This window comes from Manis pentadactyla, chromosome 5 (assembly GCF_030020395.1).
Source record: "Manis pentadactyla isolate mManPen7 chromosome 5, mManPen7.hap1, whole genome shotgun sequence".
Lineage (NCBI taxonomy): Eukaryota > Metazoa > Chordata > Mammalia > Pholidota > Manidae > Manis > Manis pentadactyla.
In genome coordinates, this window is record NC_080023.1 from 144118196 (window position 1) to 144127878 (window position 9683).

General features: G+C 39.8%; 1 pseudogene; it reads right to left on the reverse strand.

Moving 5' to 3' along the window:
- Positions 1-6465: 6465 nt before the first annotated feature.
- On the reverse strand, positions 6466-7145 carry LOC118909555 (TIP41-like protein; annotated as a pseudogene).
- Between the last annotated feature and the right edge of the window lie 2538 nt (positions 7146-9683).

Below are 9683 nucleotides of genomic sequence, written 5' to 3' on the forward strand. Positions count from 1 at the left end.
CAGTTTTGTGAAATCCAGCCTAAAATAATAGCCCGGGCTCTTAAACCCTTAAGTTAATTTAATGTAGCTGATTGTCTCACAGAATTACTAATCTAATGGGGACCATTGTATAGATTGTTAACTTTGAACTAGTTCTATGAATAGAATAAAAACTTTAATCATAACACTCTTGGATATTTTCTTGGCCTATTTATTTAGAAATAGAAATAACATTTTGGACTTATGTAAGACTATTTTTCATAAACTGTGGGTGGCAATTGCTATTATGACCTACTCTAAATGAAGATAATTTATTTGACCTTTCCAAGTTAACCAGAAATGGAATTATGATCTATCTACCTTCTGTCTATGTTTACTACTTGAGCTTCTGTCTTCCATTTTCCATTCACGCAAGTATTTCAAGCCATGTTCTTGGATGAGAATTCAACTTGCAAATTTGTAGGCCTAGCCTGTTGCTGGAAAAGCACTCAAATTTCAAAGGCAGGTGAATTATCTTGGCATATTCATTATTTGGCTCATTCTTTAGGTAAGACAACAGGTAGTGTACACTTGATCACCTGTTGATGGGGCGTAGGTTCTTGGCTATGAGAAAGTAACTGTCATTATGCATTCTTAAAATATGCCAGGCCCTGTGCATCCATTATTTCATTTAAGGATCGGAACATCAATATGGTATAATTATCTCCATGTTACAAATAAGAACCTTAGACATGTTAGTATTTTCTGTGTAGTCACAGAACAAGTGACAGGCAGAATGAGGATTCAAAAATGGACATTCCTGGTGTTTAATCCTTTGTTTTTAACAAACTAGATTGTGCTCCCATAATCTGGGTACTATGCCTCTGCCACTCATTTGATGAGGGGTAAGAAGAAGTAAATGGGTTTTGTCCAGAGGTACATGGAGGGGCCAGCACAGCACAGCACTATAGTGTGGAAGTCTGCAAGTCTGTCATTCCTGGAAGTTCTGTTTCATGGTTGAACACAGAACAAGAGTGGGGATTTCTGACCAAGATAAGCAGGGAACTCCTTTAGCTTCAGGGAGTCTCTGAATTTTTTGTTTTACACGCTGCTAAGAAGTCTTAGAGTGACTCCTTTCCCAGCTTACCTCCAATGTGCCTGCCCTTACTGCCCACTTTTTTGAGTCTGAGATGCATGGCAGTTTCTTTTTCAATCCTGGCTGTCATATCGTGGCTGCTACCTGTGAAGCTGGCTGTCTGATAAACTTAGGTGTTCTTCAGTCATATCACCAGCTTCTCCTCTAGGATCCCAACCATTGCTATAAGGCAGGAAAGTACTAACCACAGTTTTATTAAAAATAGATGAACAAAGCTAAACTCAACTTCTGTGTCTTGAACTATGTTTAGATAGATTGAATTTATTTGATTTCAATTGACTAGCAATCTCCCTATTTTGGGGGTAGTTTTTGATAAAATAGGTATGATTGGATGGATGCTGTTCCTCCCAATTTTTATTTATCAATGCCTAGAATTTTCTGATATATATCAGATAAGTTTTTTAAAAATTTATTTTGCTATCATTAATGTACAGTTACTTGAACAACATTATGGTTACTAGACTCCCTCTATTATCAAGTCCCCACCACATACCCCATTACAGTTACTGTCCATCAATGTAGTAAGATGGTATAGAATCATTAATTGTCTTCTCTATATCAGATAAATTTGATCTCGTATTTAAAGCTTCCTTTCTATGAGAGACCATCTTAAAGGAATTGAGAGACCTGAAGGAAATATTTGCAACTTGCTTATTTAACAAAGGATGATTTTCTAGTATATATAAATAACTCTCAAATCTCAACTTTAAAACAATCATGAACAGACATTTTGCTAAAGAGAATACAGAGATGGCAGATAACTACAGGAGAAATTCAACATCATTTCCACGTGGGGAATGCAAATTGAAATCACAGTGGGATATCATTACATACCTATTAGAAAGGGCAAAATAAAAAATAGATAATGTCAACTGCTGGTGAGGATTCAGAGAAACTGGATCACTCATATATTCCTGGCAAATATATAAAATTGTATGGCTACTCCCAAAAAGAGTATAGCAGTTGATTAAAATCTAAACATGTACTTACCATATGCTCCAGCAGTTATAATCTTGGGCATTTGTTATGTATTCTTTCATATACAACAACAATAATAGTGTTACACACAGCAGTATTATAACTCCTTTTGGGTTCCCAGACCCAATTCCAATTTGTGTGTGTGTGTGGAAGGTGTGTTCCCACACATAACACCAAGCAATTCTCCAACCAGGGTGTTGGAGAACTCATGTCAATTCCAATGCTGTCTGCCCAGAGATAGCACCAGATTCCCAGGCTAAGGGCTCTCTCCTACAAGACTGCCCTCCACCCCTCACTCCAGACCCCAGTCACAAGCCAAGGCAGTTCCCTGTACTTCTGACTTACTGGCTACAGGTCGGAGGTTCCCATGACCTCCTGCTTAGTTCGATTACTTTGCTAGAGCGCCTCAAAGAACTTGGGAAAATACTTAATGTTTACCAGTTTATTAAAGGATACAAATTAACAACCAGATGAAGAAATACATAGGGAAGAGTCTCCAATAAAGGAACTTCTATCCTCGTGGAGCTTGGGGTCTGGCTTGGTGGCACAGGGAGGTTCCTGTTTCGCCAAGCATAGAAGCTCCCTCCTTGACTGAGAAGCAGGATCCATCGCTCTTCTAGAGGTTTTGTGGGGGCTTCATTGCATAGTGATGATTGACTAAATTATTGGCCATTGTCTGATTCCACCACCAGCCCCTGCCCTTGGATGGGGGTCCAAAAGTCTCTCATTAACATGACAAAACACCCATTTCACCTTTAACACTGCACTATCTTCAGGAACTGTGGATGAAGACCAAATATACTCAGGAAGTATATATTTGGTCACATGAATGACCAAAAATGTATTTCTTATGACTCATTATATCGCAGCATTTATCTCAGAGAAATTAAAATTTATGTTGACACAAGGACCTATATGCAAATATTTATTACAGCCTGAAGTGGGAATAGCACACATTGTTCAATTGGTGAATGGTTGAACAGTGGCCCAGACACAGCAGGGACTACTACTCAGCAATAAAAAGAAACAAACCATTGATAAACAACAGCCAGAGATGGATGCTCAGTGAATTATGCTGGATGAAAAAGCTAATCTCAGAAGGTTACACACTATGTGATTCCCTATATAGAACAATCTTGACAAAACTATAGAAATGGAGAGCAGATCAGCAGATTCCAGCTTTTAGTGGAATTACAAAAACAAGGCAGCATGCCTGGGCCTCTGAGCTAGGTAGAGGAATGAGGAAATATGATGTCTTATAAGGGAAATGTCACAAAACGAATTTAGACAGTACAGTGGGAGCCTACAGTCTATCAACAAAAGTAATAATGGGGGAAAAGTTTTTACTGAGCATTAACTTTCTAAGCACTATTATGAGTGTTTCACATTTATTAATCCTTTATGATAGCTTTATGATTTCAAAACTATGTTAACCCCATTTTCAAACCAGAGAACTGAGAGGCACAGAGAGACTAAGTGCTGAGATGAAGCACCTTCCTAAGGTCGCACGGTGGCGGAGGGGGAATGTGAGGCCAGGAAGTTTGGATTGGGATCCTGTGTTCATAAACACTGTGCTATGGCTGTGTGTCCTTAAGAAATTGTACCTCACTCATTTCTCCTAGATCAAGTAAAGTTTTCTTAAAATAGAATATCCTGCATTTAACCCCTGGTGTTAGCCTCAAAACATTTTCTCCAGTCCATCTGGCCATGTGCTCCTAAGATAAGAATCTTGATATGGAATGACAGAAGCCAAAAGAGTTAAGATGAAGCAGATTAAACAAAAATCTACAGTATGTGCCTTTAATGTGACTTTCTTCTTCTTCTAAATAGTGTGTATTATACTTGAGAACATCGGGGATTTTTCTGCCATGTGCAGATTATGAATCTAAAATGAGCTTGTTTGAACGTTCTCTCACAATGTGAATTGAATAAAATGCAACCCAGGAAAACAGTGCTGGCACATGAAAATGCTTTTGGCACTTAATTAGTATTAATTAACAATAGTAGTAATTTCCATACATTATTGCAGGTCACAGAACTCGTGTGTGGAATACTGGCTGCTTGCTCTCCTTGTCTTTGAAATGTGGAAACGAGAATTACTGCTTGGGGAAAGAACACCTACTGTGATGTTTTTGGAATTTCAGCAGGTTATGAATAATTGAGGTCGAGTAAAGAAATGAGCAGCCACATGGCCCTTCTTTATAGTTTCTGTTTTTCTGAGCATGAAGGTATAGAATTTTAGTTTCCTCATTTTTATAGCCTTGTTTTGTGATTTTTAAACTGTTTACTTGTAGTCACAGGCAGATGGAGGAATGCTCAGCGTTGATATATCTTGCTGAAAGGAAGAAAGGAAAGCTGTATTTTAGTGATTCCTTAAAGAAAGGCTAGTTCTCAAAAGACTTATCTGATGAACTCATATTTTGAAGACTGGTTTCAACAAGTTTTGAGAACAGAATATCAGTCAGAACCCTTTCTTGTAGTTCACGAGGCTGGTGATTTCTAATGTCCCGAGTCATAAAACAGGTCCAATGGAAATGGATTCATTTCCTCTGTCTGGCTCCAGACCTCTGAACATCAGAGTGTCTCTCTTCTTTATGCACAGTAGAGACCTTGTTGCATGTGAAATAGCCCCAAAAGTGGAACTCAGATGTCTTTCTGGTCAAATCCAGAGATCAGTCTGGAAAGTCCTGAGCTGAGGCTGGGCCTTGCAGTGTGATCTGCATTGATTTAGCAGCGGGCCAGGTAGTAGCTGCTTCTATTGTTGCTACATGAGCCCTGAGCCCTTCCCACCTTCATACTATACTCTCACCAGGGCATCAGAAACAGCAAAAGCCGGAGACATGGAAGTGTGGGAGGGATTAAATAAACTCTTGTCTTGAAAATACATTTTTTTAAATGTCTCTAAGTATTGATGATTCTGAGTACTCAACATAGTACAAAGCCCAAAGAAAGGAACCAAGCACTTGGCTCCATTTTATGTTGATTCTTACTGCCTTAGCAGTGACATAAAAATCCATCTTACTTACCTTGCTAAACTAGATTATAGATAAAATATATAAACCATCTGACACAAAGACCTGGCACATAATAGATGCTCAATAAATGTAAAAAAATGCATCCTACTGTAGTAGGTGCTGTTTGTGCCTCATCTACTTCCGTTTTCCTTCCAATACCCATCTCCCAGCTGCCCTGAGAGTTTGCTGCTCATGGGTCACAGCTGCCATCTCTTCTCAAAACTTCCCTGTGGCCAGTACTCAGCAATGCATGGGAAGTTACATTCCCACTGGAGAAGACAGCTGGCTGTCAATGACCAAATGATGGCAGGGTACAAAAGCCCCACCCTCTTGTCTCAAGGTGTAACTAAGCCTGTGGTGCCATTCACATCCCACAGCTCCCTGAGGGATTGGGCTGAGCTAGACGTCAGCTGAACCACCTGTCTGCACGTGTTCATTTTTATTCTGCTTCCTCATTTCCTTACAGATTTCTCCTGAGCACACTCCCTTAGTAAATCATTCTCTCTCTCTCTCTCTCTCTTTCTCTTTCACACACACAACACATGCACACACATGTACAAACACACAAATGTTTCAGGTTCTGCTTCTAGGGAATATACCAAGGCAAAACACTCATTGAGAGCTGTGGATAAAATGAGAGTTCCTGTGGCCAGAAGTCTCACCTGGCCGTGATTGACTAGCTCACTGCACACCTGTGGGCAATACATGGCTGTTGACTCTAAAAAAAGAGCTCCGCCCAGTGCTCTGGGCACAACATGGTGGCAGGGCTGCAAGGCTGCAGGAGAGCAGAGCAGAGGCTGGAGTGGTGGCAGCGCAGAGGACAGAGGCACTGAGAACAGCTGTGTGGGACGACTGTGCAGAGAGACCCGGAGGATGACTGTGTGGACAGAGGGGCCCAGAGGATGGCTGTGCGGACAGAGGGTCCCAGAGGCAGAGACCGGCTTGCTGCATGCAGACTCGCTCTGAGTGAACAGGATTTTAGTGACTGACCTGCCACCTGGAAATAAAGTTGGGTATAACCCTTTCACCCCAAGAACGTTTTGCTGTCATTTTCTTCGGTCACACTGAATCCATAGCGAACTTGCCCAGGGCTGAAACCCATTGGCAAGACAAGAGCCATCTGGGAATCATAGTAGGAGACTGCTAAGTTTCCACATAGAGGGAGTGAGTTGGGCTGAGAGGAAGCAGTTGAACATTGCATACAAAGGGATAAATGAAGTTACTGTCCTTTTTTTTTTCTTTCTTTAAGGCTACAGAAAATCTGCCTGTAGACAAGCCCATCAAGTCGCACATTAAAAATACACCCTCCAAGTAGCTGAGGTCTCCAGATACCAAGGCAAGTATATGTTGGATCACATTCTATTTCATAGGTGTACTTTCTTGCAAATCTGCACGATTAGGATCAATTCTTTCTGGAATATGAGCTGCTCACAAACTGCCTCCTTTATTGGTAAATACTTCCATGAAAAGGGAAGGTAGAACATGAATTAGCAATTTTGCTTTCTCGTGATGTATATTCTCATAACATGTAGGTCTTGTCGGCCTCATGGTAAAGTCTCGTGTCATTCATCCTGATAAGCACCCCATCGATTCACAAGAAAAACCACAACAGCAGGAAAAAGTTAGAAAGCATTACTCTAATTTTTACACTCAAGCTTGAAACTCTGTAATCATGAAGTTCATCCTCAAACAGGCAAACTTCTTCCAAATACTTAATCTGTTCTCTGGCTTTCAATTTCTCTGTACCTTCCTGATCTGTTGCCGGCACAACCTTTAATTTATGTGATTCTCCAAGTAATGTTCCCTTATTATCTGCTGTACAGGTGCAGTCCTAGGGTTTAATAATCTCCTTGGCACATTCACCCTCCGTCCGGCGTTCCTGCCACAGGCTGCTTTGAGCATTCCTTGGTAGTTGTTCACACATCTTATTGCACCGATAGCATTGAATTCAATCCCAAAGCCAGAGAGCCATGCTGGATTCTTAAAAGGGTGTCTCCAAACATCATTTCAGGGAGACAGGGCATATGCAGTTCATCAGTTTACTTCTCCACGTCCTCTGACTCCATGATGCGGGTCTAGGCGGCTCTCAGCTTCCAAGGCCTGAAGGAGAAGGGCAGGTGCGGCCCCGGCAGGACCTGCATGAGCCTCGCGAAGCAGGCAGGCGCGGCGGCCCCAGCTGCGTGACCAGGTGCCTCCGCCTCCCGCGGCCCAGAGCCCGCGGCCTCCTAGTGGTTACCGCGCCCTTCCCCTGCCCGCGACTTGGCTTTCGCTTCATGAAGTTAACGCTGTACTCCGGGTAAGAAGTTACTTCTGAAGCCATTACACTCTGGATATTTAAACAAATGTATTTAATTATCTGTAATGGGAAGTTAAACGCCTATGACAGTATATTGTAGCTGGAAATAGGTATTTAAAATTTTCTGAGCCGCAAAATAGTCTATGAAATGAGAAGCCTTTCAGAAGTAGGATCATGGACAGTGCAGAGTAGGAAAGAAACCTGGAGATTCCTACACCCAGGTCTGAAGACATCTAAGAATTAGTTCTTTTCCTTTTTACACATGCTCAGAGAAGAGTATTTATAATTTTCATCAGTAACTCATGTCAATGGGTAATGATTATCACAGCTTGAAAATTCTTCATTTTAACATAATGCAATCTCTTGCCATCCAGTGTAAATTTCCTTCCTCTCTTCTGCCCTGTGTCAATCTGAAGAATTGCTGGATTATAATTTTCCCTTTTAGTTTAATGAAAATTACTTTATTTTTCTGGCAGAAATGCAGTGAGGATTCTCATTCTTCTAACTTAGGGACAGTGGGTAAAAAAATTAGCCTGATAGAAAATGGGCAAGGGATGAATGGGCAAATCTAAGGAGAAAACCAAATGCCAATAAATGTGGAAAATACTGTTTACCTTCACTATACAGATATTTATAATTGGGCTCATGACTGAGATCTATAGAGCCATTTGTCTTATGAAAAATAGTTATAAATATGACTTCAAAAGGTGGTGAGGATGGTAGGAAATATGCATAAAAGATGCCAGTAGAAGACAACATTGTTGAGTTGAAACAGAAACTCATCATCTCTGGTTTAGGGTAATGAAAGTTCATTTATTATTCATGTCCCAGTCCAGAGGACATGTTCCCGGTCACACAACCTCTAATGAAGTCATTTAGGAAGTTCAGTCCCTCTCATCTTATAGCTCAACTCTGTTCAAAGTCTAGGAGAACCACATGTAGCTGGAAAACGGGGAGAGGTGATGGGGATGTCTCACTTCTTGGTGGTGACAATTTTAAAGAACCATGTGTCTCTTCTACTCACATGTCACCAGGATTCAGGTCTTTGGCAACAACCAAGTGCAAGAAAGACTAGAAAATGCAGTGTTTTATACTCAGGAGGAAAAGTAAATGGACTTTGTAAATGTATACAGTCTCTTGCTACACAATGAAGCGCTTGTGTATTTCTGGTGAGAACATACATTAATACAATCATTGTGGAGGGCAATTTTTTGTAAAATGTAATTCTGTAGATAATTCTTAATCCACACTTAAACTATTAAATAGACAACCCAGGAAAATCTTATACACATGTTCAAAAGAACATGTACAAGGATTTAAAAAAATACTCCTTTCGATGTTTATGATTTTGATAAATAGGAAGCACCCAATGGAAATGTAAATGTGATTTATTTACACAACAGAACATTATAATGTAGTTAAAATGAATTTTAAAAATGGAATGAATCAGGTTAGATACATTTGAAAATATGAATTTTATTCGTATATAAAGTACAGAAAGTGCAAAACCATGCATGAACAATTTTAAATTATATAAAACAGCAATTTCCATTGATCAAGAGTACATGCATATAATAATAGGATAAAAGGGGCAGGAATGATATGCACCAACTTCAGGATAATAGTAAGCTCTAGGGATGAAATGACGAGAAATGTGATTTGATTTCCTACAAAAGAAAAAAAGAACTGAAGCAAATCTGGCAAAGTATTGCTATGTGTTTAAATCTAGATTTTGTGTACACAGGTATCTGTTATATATCCCTTTGATATGTATTTGAAATGCATAAAATTCTAAAAATAAAGTGAAAAAATAATGTGAAAGATGGTCACCACTAGTCAGTCATTCTCAGATTTTAAAACTTGACATTTCCCCATATTGCAGTAGATAAATGATATAGAACTATTAGATTTCAGTACAATTTTAAAAGGAAGATCTTTTAGCAAATGAAATGGGAAAATTAATTGTCTAAAAATCTGTAAAGCCCATTAATTACAACTTTTTGATAGTCAGATCTTTTGGGTTTTTATGGAAGCTTCATTACATAGACATGAATGTTTTTTGGTGAGTCAACTGAACCTCCACCCACTTCCTCCCCAGAGGTTTGGGGATGGGACTGAAAGTTCCAACCCTCTGTTACATGATTGGTTTCCCTGAAAACAAGTCCCATCCTTAGATACTGTCCAAAAGCCACCTCATTAACATAATAGAAGACACCTTTGTCCTTTCATCACTTGGGAAATTCCAAGGGTTTTAGGAGCTCTGTGCCAGAAACCGAATATA